The sequence below is a fragment of the Ctenocephalides felis genome, unplaced genomic scaffold (genome assembly GCF_003426905.1).
Source record: "Ctenocephalides felis isolate EL2017-DRISC unplaced genomic scaffold, ASM342690v1 CF-g0.4_SCAFFOLD_01492, whole genome shotgun sequence".
Classification (NCBI taxonomy): domain Eukaryota; kingdom Metazoa; phylum Arthropoda; class Insecta; order Siphonaptera; family Pulicidae; genus Ctenocephalides; species Ctenocephalides felis.
The window spans coordinates 29,672,189-29,686,649 of NW_020537646.1; positions in this window are offsets into that span (position 1 = coordinate 29,672,189).

Sequence of the window (14,461 nt, forward strand, 5' to 3'; positions counted from 1 at the left end):
TTGAAACTTAAATTTAATCATCACCGTGTATTATCAATTCTTTTAGTAAAATGCTCAATAATTTTATTTTTCATATATGTTATTGTATTTTATAATTCATACCATTTCAATAGTTCTTTTAATTGGAATGAAGAAATATATATTATGAATAGATTTTTCCACACATCATGATAAAGCGTAAAACTTGAATGAATATAAAGTGTATGATTTTCTCTAAAACCTGATTAGAATTTTTTCTATGTCATTCTCACTTTCATACTTCAAAATAAGTTCAACAAAGTTAACCGCTTATTCAATTGATTCAATCTGAACTCTGTATTAAGATATGAAAATGTTACTAGTAACAACTCATGATTTGTATATTATTATTCATCCATAATATAATAATATAAATTTGTAAAGAAAATTATGAAAAATCATCTTTTAATGTGATGCATTTGATTTTCAAAGTTAATCTCAAACTCCAAGTACAATGCTGAGTTTTGGATAGCAAGAAAATTTTTGCTTGAGATTTTATTCAACATGTAGCATCTGTACAAAATTATGCATGTATATTTATATACATATGATTGGATGATATGAGTGATACATTTCAATAACACAGTATTTAACAAACAAAAGCTGGAGTGAAATATTTTTTTTATTCTTCCGATTCTGAACAAAAAATAGGCAGTAAATAAACGTTCTATTAGAATCTTTCTGAAATTACAAGAGAGTTTTCAAACAACCTCTTCAAAAAGTGGTAGAATTATAAAACCACTATATTAAAATATATATAAGAGAAAAAAAAACATGTGTTATACATGTCGTGATAATTTGGAAAGGGCCAATCCATTTATCACACAATTTAACATGTAAAATGGCATGTGTTTTTTTTTTTTTTCGAGAAAACTTTTAATATTTTACTATGTTGCATTTTGTCGATTGTATAATTTATATAATTACATATATGAATTATGGTGTGCGCATATGTATATACATTTGAATGATGTAAGCATGTACATATGCGCACATGAAAGCACCCATAGAATTAATTATGTGAAGAGAAATAGAAACACATTAAAAAATGTGTTTGTTTTTTTAAAGAGAAAAAAATCAGTTTAATTGTACTAATTTAATTATATATATATATATATATATATATATATGTATACATATAAATATATAAATATTATAATATAACATGAATATTGCTTTTTTGTATGAATGAATGGAAATGCGTGCATCCAATGTTTTGAATCAGTTGTTTGTAGTGCATTTGTAAACCATATCCTTGAAAGTATACATTTTTCTGAAATGAATATGTGTATTTTATTTACATTATTTCAATATTATGAATACAATACATAACAAATGAATAAGACAAAATTACTTAGTGAAAATGGTTATTAATTTTGACAAATACCCAAGTGAAATTTAATAAACCTGCTAATTTAATTTCAATACTACGGATCTGGAGAGATTGCAGGCTTATCCAGAATCTGTATATGGGACAGAAAGTAAAGGTTCGAGTGAACCAGGGAGATACAAACAACATTGATATAGGTAGAGGAGTGCGGCAAGGATGCTGCACGTCACCGATCCTATTCAACCTGTACGGATGATGACAATGGAGATTTTTCGATTGGAGGAATCAAAATCAATACAAAAATGTACACTGGATTGATGATCTAGTGGAAATCAACATCGAGAAGTCAAAAGTGATGAAGATCACAAAAAGAGATGATCCCTTGAGGATAATGGAAGGAAAACGAGAATTAGAAGACGTGGATCATTTCAAATATTTAGAAAGAGAGATCTGGACAAGGATTGCAAGTGCCAAGGCGGCATTTACAGAATGCTATACTGATGAGCAAATTGAATCTTCACTTGCGTAAGAGACTAATAAGGTGCTATGTTTAGACCATAGCTCTGTACGGATCAGAGACATAGACTCTGAGAAAGGTCATCAAGAACTACCACTGGAGACACTTGGGCGAAGAGAGGACTCTACAGAGCACAATCCAGAAACGAAAAGAAAACTGGATAGAACCCGTTCTGCAAAGAGTGCCTTCTGCATGATGCCTCGAGGGCAAAATCAAAGGACTGAAAGAAATGGAAAGAAGAACGATGAAAATTATTGACGACTTACGCGACAAGAGAAAATACAGGAAACTGAAAGTCGAAGCGCAGGATCAGGATGCATAGAAGCTTGGAAAGGAAAATACATGCAAAAAGGGGGAGGAGAATAGTGGCAATGGAAATGATAGAGAACATAGGGTAGGAGCATAGATAAAAGAAGAGTATGGGTAGGAGAATCATTTATTTGTCGAGACTCTCATACCATGGACCTGCCTTCGTGGAGACTACCCTTTATTATAATTACACAATGCAAAAAATAATATATATGAAATTAATTTAGATATTCAAAACAATCAGAACATTTAGTTTGAATTAAACAATATTTTTATAATATCTATCCAATTTTTGCTATTGGACGTTACTCAGCATTGTAATCTTTCGAATTTAGTAATTTTTAGTTTTGAAATTTGAATTTCGCGCTTTCGACATTGTCAATTTGATTTGTTTAGTTCTTCATAGCGGTTCGTCTTTGATGGCGGCCATTTTTATAGCGAATTTTGTGATAAACGCGTGCAAATTAATTAATTTTTGTTTTTAATTAATTTTCTCATTAGTTGTCATTAATTAATGCATTTTACTGTCCTACTAATTATGCACATTAATTTGATATAAAATTCGTGTGTGATGATATGTTTTTAGAGCAGATATGTGACGATGTTCTTCAGCCTTAATCTATGATAATTATCTCTGTCAAAATTTTCAAATCGATTAATTATATAATTAAATACTTTATTTACAGCTTCCAATGTATCCTTTATATTTATTCATATATGCAATTGTCAAATATGTATAGATGGGTGTATATGAGATTCCGAAGGCTGCAAGTACTTCTGTAATGTATCTGTGTGTTGTCAAATTCTAGATCGCCTATTTGTTCACAAAATTCTCTAATAAGTTCGTTGCTTTGCGTCGTGTCGTGTGTTGAGTCACGAAGACTCCACTTGAATATCTGCAAATTCTAAATTAAGTGTATAAAGTCAGTGATCAAAGACGTGTAATGTAGTGATTTACAAATGTTCACCTTTGGGACTTCTAGCAGATGCTTTAGAGGATTTATTTTGAGGAGAAGACTTGGATTTAATCCTATGCAACATGTGGAAACGTCAATGTGAGTCCAAGCAAACTTTATACACCGACGAGTCAATGAATACTTTTCTGAAATCATAAACAGGAATTTATGTGTTCATTCATATGCTCTAAAACATACAACAAATAACTTATTGCATTTGTATTGTATAAATCAAAACAGCATATATGTTTTTCAGTGAATATTTGCTGACTCGTGCACATAGATCTTATACTACATAGTCTACTGGTCATCATATGTTTTTCATTTTATAAAGTGTATAAAAATAGAAGGGACTGTGGCGTCACTTGCTGAACGAATAATGCCGACAATCATAGGACTTTCCCAATTGATTAAATGGTATATGTCATTTTAATAATATATTGGCAATTGTGATGACTGTTAATTTTGTAAGAAATGATATTAATAATTGCTTAAATATAATTAATTTGAATTGACTATTATCACAGATAATTTTGAATGACTATTATGATAAATATTATTATCATTTCTTATAAAATTATTAGTCATCATAATTGCCATAATATTATCAAAATAAAACATGACATAATCTTATATATAAAAATGGAGCTCTCTTTCAAATGTCCGAATAAAACTCGAAAACGGCTGAATAGATTTGGCCAGTCTTAGTCTTGAAAAATTCGTGCCAATCCAGAGATGGTCGGAAAGATGAGATATTATTTCAAAATCGCGTAGAAACTTTACATTTTTAATTTGAAAATTTTTGTAGAAGCGTAATTTAAATAAAACAATGGACGGTGGCAATTTCGTGAAATGCTTTTGACAGATGATGTTCAATTACGTTTAATAGGATGTTTTACGCGAATATTATTTATTTATGATAAATTTGTAGTAAGTAGTTTTGTTTGTAGTTTTATTTAGATACAAAAACGTTAGTAAACGGGCCGCAAGTGTTACTAGAGACTCAAAATATAAACCTTTTTGATATGTTAATATGAAAATGCACTTTTTGGCATATTTTTCTCAAACACGGTGCTCTGAAAGATCTCATTTGTATAATTATATACTCGTTGGTATTTAGAAAACATTTTCTAGGTTATATTATTTTTTATTTATCTTATTTAAATTCAGAACCTAAATTTGGTATTGATCAAATGGACATTTTGTCGAATAACATTTTTCCAATTATAATTTCCCAGAATTTATCGCAGAATAGATATTAATATATGAAGGTCCGGGATTAAAAAGGTCCACCACCGATGTGCCAAAAATCAGTAAAGTTAAGCATTGTTTAACAACAATATTTGAAAGTAGAGGAAAAAAGATGTATAGCCAGCTACAAACTTGATTTGAAAACGATAATCTTTGAAATGGGGGAGATAAACGGTAATCTTTGAAAATCCATAATAAAAGTATTTTCTTCCTTTGGTAGTTTTAGCATTAGTTAAAAATGTAATTATTTTGTAAAATACCTTTAAAATTATAATAAGGCTTTAAACCTTTTGCTACCTGCCCGTTACAAGTTACCCCGCATATAGGATAAAAAGGTCCAGATAACAAATTTTTGGAAGACATCAAAAAAGCACATTTCTACAATGATGAAGTAGAAGTCAGTTTAATGAACGTAGTCAGTTTCGTTAGATATGTCTTATTTGTTGTGATATAATTGTTATGGTTTTCACAATATAGTTTATATTTGCTCAAAGTCAAATTGGACCTTTGTGCCTTGCCCTGCTCTACATATATACTATTTATTAAATTTACTTTAATTCATCGAATGTAACTTGAAACTTTTCAAAAAGCAGGTCAAAGAAGAAATACTTAATTCATTTTTTATCTCCCCTCACAAAAATTTGAAAATTTTGTATAAGCTCAGTAGTATTATTTACAATTATACACAAAATCCAGAATCCAAAATGAATCTGAAAAACTTGAAACGTAATTAATAAGCCGAAAGACCAAAAAAGGCTCGGATCGGATTATACGATGTTTTCTATAGAAAGTGTATAAAACTTGCAGTTTGATTGTATTGACAAAATATAGACAAACTAATAGGGTTTATTGCTTTTATAATACCTAACTGTATACAGCATTCAAACAACACATCCTTATGCACTTAAAGTATTAATATTTTTGATTCTCTAGAAATGGTTTAGAATATACTATATATATTATTTAGCAAAACAACGTTTGCCGGGTCAGCTAGTTTTTAATAAATTAGGTGAATTTGACAATTGTCAGCAACGGTCGTTCAGCAAGTGACATCACAGTCCTTTCTATCTTTACACACTTGTTTTGCGCTCGACTAGCAGTCCATGTAATATAAGGTCTACACTCGTGCATTATTATTATTTTATGCATATGCATCTGCTAAATGTTTATTTATTTATTTAAAACAATTGCCTAATAATATTATTGATACTGGTGCTTATGTCTAAAGCTTAAAGTCATTTCTTTCTAATCTATTTATATAACAGTTCATATATTAGTTAATTTTTTTAATAAAGGTTTATATTTGACATGATATTATGCTCAACTATATTTTGTCATTGTTTTTGCTTTATCTCTTTATCTCAAGTACTACTTTAGCAGACGTATGTGCAAAAATGTCGAATATACCTTGCAATTTAATACAATACCGTTCAATTGTTAAATTTGCAAGTTATGTTCTTTATGCATAAAAATGATTTTATACAATTCACTATGGGGAAAACAGATTGATTCATTTTTGTTTTCAATTTCAAAAATACAATAGTTTTTGCTTCTCGTATATATTAGTTGACATTAATTTATTTTCATTACGCATAGATAATAAATTGAAAGGAAATGTTTCTTTGAGCTCTTCTTGTAAAAGTAATACAACTTGATTTGGTATCATTTATTTGTTAAGCAACTTTTCGAGTGCTGAGATATATTGTTGGTAATTTGCTTCTCTAATGACAACTCTATCTTCAGCTAATGTTTTATCTGAATATCTTTTGTGTATGGGATATACAGAAGGGGGCCTGGCATCCCTCCTTGTACAATTCCTAAATTAATGGTATTTCAGGTAGAACTCTAGTTCTGAAGAATCTGTTTATCAGATAACATTTCAACAACAAATATATTTCACATGGCAAAGATTTTTTATTTTATTCTATAAAGGTAAAGTTATTTTATATCACAAAATTCTTTATTTTACGAAGCTTTGTGAATGTTGTTTGTTATTCTGTTATTCTGTGGTAAGGAATTTTAGAATTCCATTTCCAGTAACAAGAATCAACCGTTTTCCCTGTAGCGAAATTGTCGCTAAATTATGAATTACAATATTGACAGCATGTACATTCTTATTTATGGATAACACGATTGCTGGCTTTGATCAAAATATTTCCAATACTCAATATGACTTACCAAATTGTTAAATAATGCAGGTTTTAAAAGTTTTTCATCATAATTTTATTTTAAATTTATTCAATTATATTGCTGCATAGCAAAATGATAGATTTTTATTCTTTTATTGATAAAAACAATTTTGATCAAGACATGCAATCAAAGTTTCGAAGAGTTGACTTGAATGATTAGACAAAACATAATTTTGTTAACAAGTTTATTATTCGAATCAAATTGTAAAAATTATTTAACTCAATTTCTAAAGGATAGCGATCAGCTTTAAACAGTTTTGAAGTTTTTAATGTCCCAGTTTTTAAACATTTTTGTTTATTTCATTTTACAAGTTTTATTGAATTTCTTTCATGGCTTTTTCCAATAATTTGTTTATTATTCAAGTCAACCACACTTGTTTTTGTCTCGATTAATTGCAAAGGTTTCACATGTTTTATCAAGTCATATAAATAATTTTGATTCGATTAATATCATTTCATTTCATCGATTAATTAAATAATTCTCTCAAATAATTTTTTTTTAAGTCCAAATTTTCTGATTGTAATTCTTTCGAATAATTTTTTTTTTTTAAGTCCTTTCAGATACATTTTTTTTCTAAGTCCAAAATTTCTGAAACCTTTTCGATTAAGACAGACGAGTTATTTATGCATGCTGTATTATCCCAAAGCCAACATTCGAATGAGTGAGACCCACATTGAATATTTCATAGCGAGAAAATTTTATTGGAGCAAAGTATAAAATTTTAACTAAGTCCCAGTAATTTTTTCTCGTTGTGAAAATTTCAACGTGGACTTGATTTCATTCGAGTGTTGGCTTTGGGAATTGGTGAGAGGGAACACTAAAAAACATAAAAAAGTTTCAACGCTGAACAGAAAAGAGAAAAATTGATCTGGGACTTAGGGGGGTTTTTTTTAGGTCCTCCACCTCCCCTTCTCCCTCTTCCTCCTCCTTTTTTCCTTTTTTTTCCCTTTTTTTCGCTTTTTTTTCACATTTTTTTCCCTTTTTTGGTGTTTTTTTCGCATGTTGTGGTTTTTGGGTAGATTTTTGGGTTCGGCATGCATCTTCCGCAATGTGTCTCTCTCTGCGTGTAATCTCTCGCATCATGGACCTCAGGTTGACCATCACTTCGTGTGTGCGTTTCAGGACCCACCGCGCCTACCAACAGCCATTCACCAGCACTGCTCCATTTTTTCTGCTTCAGAGTTGCTCGTCGTCGTCCTCAGCTGGACTCGATCCTCCTCACCTTGTGCCTCCAGAGTGATTTCACCGAGTATGCGGTCACTTAAACCGCTCGGCTATTTAAGTTATTGATGTTAATAGTTATTTTTATTCCTATATTGTATTAATATTGAATTTTAATAAAGAATATGTATCATACACATCTCTCTTATTCATCATCTGCCTCTACCCCTCTCTTTTCCCAGTTCTTCCTCTACTTTTTTTTTTTTTTTTTTCTTTGTGTATCTCTCTTACAGTCAAGTGCAAACCTTGAGTTTTTCAGAAATATTCTAAGTGTCAAGGTCGAAATGCGACACCTGAATTTAATATTTTGAACTAATATTTGATAATTATGAAAAACTAGGCATTTGATTTTTTGTGCCTCTTCTGGAATCGAACCGAGACACGCTGAGCAACCGTAGTGGTCACTTAACGATCTCGGCCAATTGGTTTTACAAAACCGTAGTCTTTTGTAAAAATATAAAGTGTTATTTTCAAACTGAAAGATATAAGTTTCCTAAAAATGTTGTATGCCAAATGTGCGAATGGCCGAGGTCGTAGAGATACGGTTTAGGCCAGAATAACAATTCGAGGTTCGCCAGTTCGAACCCCATTTATCTGAAAAAATTTAAATTCAATAATTTTTCTAACTGTGTAAATAAATAAGATATATTGATAAATAATTAAATTTATTGAGTGTCAGTATTACAAAAATCAACATAATATATATGCATATATATATATATATATATATATATATATATATATATATATATAAATATAAATGTATGTGTTTGTGTATGTGTATGTGTATATATATATATATATATATATATATAAGATTTTTGCTGGCCTCAAAGGTCGTTTATATGAATCTCTTTGACCTTGACCACATATAAATGACCTTGACCGAATCTTTGAAGCCAGCAAAAAACTTTCGAAAAATCCCCATACAAAAATCGTAAAATTTACAAAAAGTCGATTTTCTCGTCTCCTGAGCGAAAAACGGACGAAATTTTCCCCCCTGTAACCCCCCGCTTGAAATTCGCAAGGACCCACAGAATCGAATGAGCCCACTTTCAACCCCCAGGGTGAACATTTAATACTTTCATATCATCCCCCTGTGACCTTGAGTCGAATCATGATGGTCGGTCGTCGAAGAATGTCCTTCCAATAATTGTCGTCGGACAATCTTGGTCGCCGTGGCCGAATCGGTTAGAGCGTTCAACTAGACTCCAACCCGAAGGAAGCTGGTTCGAATCCGACAATCCAAAAATATATAACATTTTCAAATTCATCGACTCTAAATCTATCAAAACCAATCAAAACATTTTGAAAATCGCGAAAGAAAACGGATTTTTTTTTAAAAAAAAAAATGACTTTGGAATCAAAGATTTCAAAGATGAATTTATCCAAAAACGTATAGCATTTTTGAAATCAGAGTCCCAAAATCTTTTGGAATCGGTTCAAACATTTTGAAAATCGTGAAAAAAACATCATTTTTTGGATATAATTTCAATGTTGCAACCAGATTTTGCTCTTTTGCAGTGGTAGACGCCCTGAAAGCTCATCAAACAAGATAATTCCGTCCTTTTCTTCAAAAAGTCTTTTTCCAATTTGTTGTCGATCATAAGTTCCCTCTCATATATGGGAGATTCAGGATTTAAGGTTCCTTTTAAGGCATTCTTATAAATCAAAAGCACCTGTAATAAGAATAAAAATGTATCTAAAGAAACACATTTAAAATAAGATTATAGTCAATAGTAGAACGACTTGCTGTAGGATATTTATATATTTGAATAAATTATATATTATTTAATTTTATAAAATTGTAGAATACATCATTTCTATTTATCGAATAACTTGATATCATTTTCGAATTGAGTAAAATGTATTTTTAAAAAAAATCCGTGTATAGCAATTTATGGATTTAACTTGATATCATTTTCAAATTGAGTAAAATGTATTAAAAAAAAAACGGGGACAGTAATCCATGGATTGAACGTGATATCATTTTCAAATTGAGTTAAATGTATTTTATAAAAATCCGTGGATTAATTAATTTAATTAGAAATGGCACTTATGATTAAAAAGAAAAAAGAATTACTTACATAGCAGATATTTATTTATTTTTTGACCCATTTATGATCTGAATATTGAATTATTAATGAAAACTATAATATTCTCAACACGAAAATTAATTCACGAATATTTTTTTCAAAGAAATGCACTAAAAACTTTATTTCATTGTATAAATAATACCTTTTGTTTAACTAATAAATATTTTCAAAATAATATTTTGAAATGTTTCTGATTATTATTAACAATAATTAATAACATTATTAATAACAATAAAAAAGTAAGAAAAACGCACAAATTCGGAGTTGTTTTACATAATTATCAAACATTTATTAAATTAATTACTAATTTTAAAACACTTTTAAAAATAAACTTGTCGCAACAGACATTTAACCTAAAAGCAACTGCCAACAAGTTTGACATTTCTGGCCTCAAACAAATTTATATCAATTCAATGTTTAGCATTAGCATTATTATATTGTGTAGGATATTTTGTTTAGAGTAATAAATTCATGTATTAAAATGTGTTTTGGATCTAAATAAATATTACATTGTAAACATAAATGTGTTGAAAATATATTTATTTAGAATTATCCCAAATGTGTGCCCAAATATTTATGAATACATAAACATAAACCATTTCTGCCTAAAATTTCAAATATAAAACATTATGCAGTACTCACCCAAATCATATTTCCTTACAAAAACACTTTATCTCTAAATCCATCCATTATGATATAAAAATGTATTATTTTGATAAAGACACTCCTAGACAAAATACTTGCCCAACCAAGGCTCAGCACAGACTGTTCATTTATTTTAATGATCTTTAAAACAAAAATTAACACATAGAGTAAAACCTAAATAATTATAGACTGGTAACATAGTTTTCAGTTTCAACAAAATCTTTTTCCAAGGAAACATACAGTAGCAACAGTGGAACCCAATAAACACCCATCAATTATTTGGGGTAATACAAGCACTAATTTAAAAGATGGTAATAAAACCAATATGGACTTATGGCATACAATTGTGGGGCCATAAATAAACATTAAACCTACTCTAGACTATTAAACCAACCTCAGCTTCAAGAGTTTCCAAATAGCTTTTCTTGCACATATATAACACTAATATATAATCAGCTTTAGTTGCATCGTTACATTTTTTTACAGATACAAAACCTGGAAAATCTAAATGCTTAGTTCCTGCTTTATTTGGATTAACACCTCCAACAAATTTTGTCCCATATTCTATAGCCGCCTCGCAATAAAAAGTTGCCTGTTTTCCTGCAAATCACATACAAACAACTATTACTCATGCTTAGGTAAACAATTTGTCGGTGAGAAAAAATTCCAAAATTTGTTTTTACTCACCTTATTAATCGCATTGCTATTGGATAGTTTGTCCATAACCAACATTTATCTTGATATATTGAACATAAATGATGGCAAGGCCAAAATGGATTTTAATTGATAAAATCACATTTATATATGCATTATAAACTTCTAAAATCTCATTACTTTATTTTATTTTAAATAACTGTACATAAATTGTACAATGGTAAATATAAAAGTTTTTATGATGAAAATGATTTTTCTATTGTATTTTTGTATATTTTCTTTGAGTAAGGATGGCACAATTAGCAAACTAATAATATTAACAAAAGGCATTCCAAATTTAATTATGAAAAATTATACATAAAAAACATATTTTGCAACATATGTATTGTATTACAATTGGTTAAACTAGCATACTGCTTCAACTAATATTCGTAGAATTAACAAATACTTATATATTTTATAAACATATTTTTACAATTTAAGATGTTAGAACAATCCCATAATTCAGATCTAACAAAATTATTTGAGTTTTTTTTTTTGCTAAATAGATACTTAATTGTAATGTTTAACATGGGACTAAAATTTATTATAGTTTAATGAGTAATAAGAATCATAATTATTTTCCTATTACAACCAAACAAATAAGCATTTGCACAATGTTACAAAAAATATGCTTCAAAATACATATATCTTCATAACAAATGACAACAAAAGTTCATTTATAAACACTTTACAATTAGCCAATTACAAACAATTTATAATTTAATCTGATAGTGATAACAGGCTAAAAACTAAATATTATAGAACTATATTTGGAGAAAAGTTTTGATGTGACTTTTCAATGAAATTATTTATTTAAACCACTTATTTAAAAAATGAATTTTCATAGAAGTATTAGTAGCCAAATTAAAATGCATATCAATTAATACAAAAATAGTGATATTGTTGTACAGAGTAAAATGCATGAAACCCAAAATAAATTTTAAATAGCAAGAAAATTCACATCTTGTAATTTAAAACTGTTCTATTTTACATAACTATTTACAAATTATTTCACCACGCCCTTTTTAGTTTATTTAATATCTTTCACCATTGGTGTTAAAAACCTTTGTTCACAAAAGAGAATTTTTGGCAGCATAGGATTGCTGGTTGTGAAGGTTCTCCATTCTAAAATTATTATTTTCGGCTCTGATACTTCCGAGAAACATCAATGATGAATATATTTTAATATATTTTAATTTTCAACTCATTATGAATATTCACTCATCTTATCATTATTCTTCCATTTAGTAACAACAAAATAAAACAAAATTCGTAAATGTTAATGTCCGCTAATATTAAGTTCTGTTACCATCATCCAATTGCGGCTTATTTAAAATGAGTCCTTGAATAAATAATAAATTACTAAAAGAGGATTGTTTTAATATCATAGTTTTTTTTTTATAACTCAGAAACTTCATATATTAATTAAATTCTTTTTTCTTAAATTACGTTTTAATAACATTAAATATGTATATATTATTTAATATAAACTAATAAACTCTCAATTTTTAAGGTATAATGTATCAAAGCATTGACTCAAAGAATAGATTTTTATAGCAATAAGAACGCTGTAAAATATTGCTAATGATATTGCTAATATTATTGCTAAACTGCTTTGAAACATAATACCTGTAACTAATATAGCACTTTTTTATAAAAAGGCACATTTTAAATACAGTCGAGTGAAATATTTGAAAATATCAACAGAGAAAAAAAACAAAAAACAAACATGTGTTCAAAGCGCATACTTAAATCTTTACTCACTAGACCATTTTAACGCATTTGAACCATACGCACCTGATTACTTTTCTAATTCAATAAGCCTTATAAACCCAAAATATTCTTAGACAAGCTTATCAAAATAAATGGTTAAATCTGTACATCTGTATGAAACAACGTTTTTGGCAACAAGGAATCTTAAAATCATATGTCCAGATATAAAAATTACTGTAATGTGTATTGCAACTTTTCTAATTAACAACATTATTATTTTGTTCCATTTTAAAATTATTATGAAATAAAAAAGAACTTGTTGACATGTGTATAAGTTATACAAATTTACAGAACGTTTAAGTAATATTTTATGCAAGATATGTCTACTATTTTGCATATTATATATATATATATATATATACATATATATATATATATATATATATATATATAAGAATCTATTATATATAGTAAATAAGTAATATAAAAAATCTTATAGATTTTGACACTTGATTGAATGATTGCTGGAGATATCTCCTGCTAATTAATTTGACGATAATGATGTTATTAATAATGTTTTAATTATATCGGTCTAGTGAAATTGGCTGGAAACATTCCCTTTTCATTGGTCCCTTCTTTCAGTCCCATTAACCATCCTTCTTCCTTTAATTTATAAAAAAAATACATGAAATATTAGCTGAACTTATCCTATATTTAATTTAATTTCATTTATATTTCATTAGTCAGAAGCTTTAAACTATATTTTTAACAATTTGATATTACAGCGAGAATGTATAAAAATGATTAGCATTTGATTATTACAATTGAATATATCATAATGAATACATGCTATAAATCAATAACTAGAAGGGTTGGTTTTTTAAATACAACATTGATACAAATGTTGAATTACGCATTCAAATCCACCGTAAAATTATGATGAAACGTGAAACTGATTTTAATTGTTTGATTGATTATGTTTAGTGTACCAACACAATACTCTAATATAATGTATAATACAGTCAACACTTCAATAACGCGGTACTCCTACAGTGCAGTTTTTCGTTGAACAGCCCAAAAGTAGTTTCCGAGCAACTGTCGAATGACTTTAGTAACTAGATATTGTAAAATATTTCAATATAAGATTTGGTATTGACTATTTTGTTTACAATATGTTTATATAAACATGACAGTTTATATCATACCTATATTCGGCATCGGTTTTAGCAGTGTCAGAGGCTTTTCTAGATAAAATTGTGCATGAAATGTTTTTTGTTAAAAAACAGTTTTTTAGATTGGCATTTGCTTCATTTTTTTTATCAGATCCTTATATAAACTCTTCAATTCAATACAAAATAGTTTTTATTTTTTATCATTACATCGTATGAATTATTTCTTCACTTTAATAAAATTATTAATTGTTCATCATGCCTTCTGTTTTTATTAGTCTCAAAATAACGCCGTACAAATTGTGATGTACTAATTCTCAGTTTCTTACCGCGCGGTTTCCATATATACT